Source organism: Capsicum annuum, chromosome 8 (assembly GCF_002878395.1).
Source record: "Capsicum annuum cultivar UCD-10X-F1 chromosome 8, UCD10Xv1.1, whole genome shotgun sequence".
Lineage (NCBI taxonomy): Eukaryota > Viridiplantae > Streptophyta > Magnoliopsida > Solanales > Solanaceae > Capsicum > Capsicum annuum.
In genome coordinates, this window is record NC_061118.1 from 54,522,332 (window position 1) to 54,525,421 (window position 3,090).

The following is a 3,090-nucleotide window of genomic DNA, read 5'->3' on the forward strand; positions in this document are numbered from 1 at the left end:
GCCTTCGCGAATGTGACCCTCTTGTCACGAACACCACAACCAAACTCGGCCACATCTCGCGTAACATGGTTGTAACGCCCCAAGATCTCATCCTGAGATATCACACGGTGCTTGTGACCCCGAAAGACCACAAGCTAACCCCTTACTGATATCTGTACCTGTACACTGCATAATATCTGGAATAAATGTAGAAATTGGCCATAAGGTTCAACACATCTATAAATACTCAAAATATAAAACTGAATACTATACAATACATCCGTCTAAAAAGCTTCTAATCTGACTGAACTGTGGAGTTGATGGGATAGGTCCCTAACTAACTCCGTCAATTGAAAGTAAATAAAATTTTGATTACAATAATAGAAAACTGAAACTCATCCTCGATAGAAGAGGACTCAATGCTACTGCTACTGACTGGGACTGATCTGATGATGATACTCTGGGTCTTGTGCCTCTAAACCTATGGTTTCAAATGAGACACCATAGCGTAAATGCGTCAGCACAAAATGTACCGAGTATGTAGACGGGGTAAGGCTAAAAAGGGCTCATGCATGTAAAATATGCATAACCTAAATGATCATGATAATACCACACGAAAACAAGCACACATACAAGAATGCATAAATTATACTCATAATCATCACAACTCTAGAGACTTGCCCTTGGATACCACTTTACTGCAAGCTAAACTCACTACCATTACTGAAATACTGAACCACTCATCTACTACTGATAACTGAGGATCTGAGCTTACCGCTTTTAACCGACAGAATTAGATATTCAACTTTTTTGACAGATAACTCCAAAAGCTTTATCAATGATAAGAAAATAGGATTATATCTGAATCCGACAACAAAAATACTCAATAAATTCTGAGAAGGAGACCAAGCCTATCTGACAGGAGATCTTTAAATATGATAATAAGAACATTCAACATGATCTGAGACTGAGATCAAGCCTCTCTGATGGGAGATCTTTAAATATGATAGTAAGCATCTGTATATGAGGCCAAGCCTATCTGACGGGATGGTCCATGAATCAATGGAACTATCTGGGTTCCTTACTGAGATAGACAACTGTACCATACGGTCTTGAGTTCTGAAGATTGATACTAAAACTGTAACTGTGGAAAGTAGTCATTTAACCGACATGCCCCGACCTACCATAGGTGGGGTCCAACCTATAACCCCAGCTAAAAGGGCATCAATACCATGCCATGGGTAAAGACTCACTCTCGGGTCAAGCCTCTCTGATGGGATGACCCTCGCTGGAAGTCAACCTGAGGCAATATAATAGTTAACCTCCTGACGGTGACAGCCTCTACTGACGGGGACTCCTATATCCTGCGCTGGCTACGCAGTTCTGGAGTTCAGGGATTACTACTAAAAACTCTGGCCTCTCTCTCTGACGGGAGAAATCGCCATCCCTTCCCTCGCTCGATGCTAGTTTCTACTCCCAATTGAAAGACTCTCACTGAATCCTTAGAATGAATACAATAAAGCTGAATCTGTTTACATGATCATGTTTCTCAAATGATCTGGCTAAAATACACTGAGAGTACTTGGTTCCGTATCTGACAGAAACAATATCGAATCACGGTATCTGACTGACGATACATAGCTTGATTAGATTATTCGAATCATTTTTGAGATTAGAATTGAATCACTTGAGTTCAATTAGGGCTGGGCTGAGTACAGGTCTGAAGCTAGATTACTAGCGATATAGAGATTACAGAGATAATTGAGCTTTATTAAGCTTCGCACTTGTTTGAGGATACAGAGTTCTATAGTTCACTGAGTTTTGAAAATCATGGCTCGGTTGGAATTATCGAGAAACTGACATAGGCTCTAGACAAAAGCTCTATTTTCGGGTATAAATACCCCCAGTACTCGATAACATAAAAGTAAAGCATCATCATTTGTTCAAGCATCACAATCATTCATGCATCATTACCATCATTCAGGCATATTCACAAGAAACTCAGAAATCATGCCATATATTCAATTTCACAATCATTAGAACATCACCTCAAGCCTCTAAGGATTCACAAACATCTACTCATCATCACAACTACCAAGGGGTCACTCTAAGATTTTCATAATCATATCATACTTTCCCCATCACAAACCTTACGGGATCGCATCTATTATTTAGGAAATATAAACCTTTATTCACCATCATGATTACCAAAGGATCGCTCCCAATATTTAGGGGGGTCATCAATATCGATTCATCGTCACAAACTACCTTAAGGAAGACATGTTATCAAATTATACCCTATTCAATGAAGTTTTGCATCAAGTACTTCATACCTATATCGGTCTCGACATATATCTAGATATCATGAGATTTCGAGAAAACTTCACACTATCATGTCATTACTCTCTTGCTAACCACGCATGTATCAAAACTTAAAATAAATCAAAGAGCACTTACTTGGGAGATTTACCTCTATTTCGTCTCAACTTACTCACTACGGTCTTTCGACAACCACTAGACATGTCTGGTCCTACACCTACTCGGGGATTTCATATTATTATTATGGCTCATTCCGCTCACTAAGGCATTTTATCAAACACTAGGTGTGCACAGACTAGCCTACAACTTGGGGTTTCCCCTTTAACATACTACAATGCCCCTCTATGCTTTACCTCAGCCTTTCATCCAACCTATAGGGTGCATACTCCGCTTATTCAACCATCTCTACACCCTAATGTCATGAACACCTCACATAGACACCAACTTCAAAAGGGCTCATCACAACATCAAATTCCACATACTAGGGTCAAAGACCATAAATCTTGCAAAAAATCATGGATCCAAACTCAACAACACAAGTAACATCAACTTCAACTCATACAAATCATGGAATATCACAAAACATAAAATCCTTAAGTTTAAAAAAGGTTACTTGAGCTTCTTGGATGAAAGGGACCCAAAAATCAACATCTACATACCTGTGAATTTCTTTTCTTGAAGGCTCTTGAAAGGAGTTCTTGATTTCTCTAGATCCTTCTTGATCTCTCTTGAATTTTATGAAAGAAGAAGAGAGTATTTTGATTTTGAAAACCCTAATTTTTGGGTGGAAGA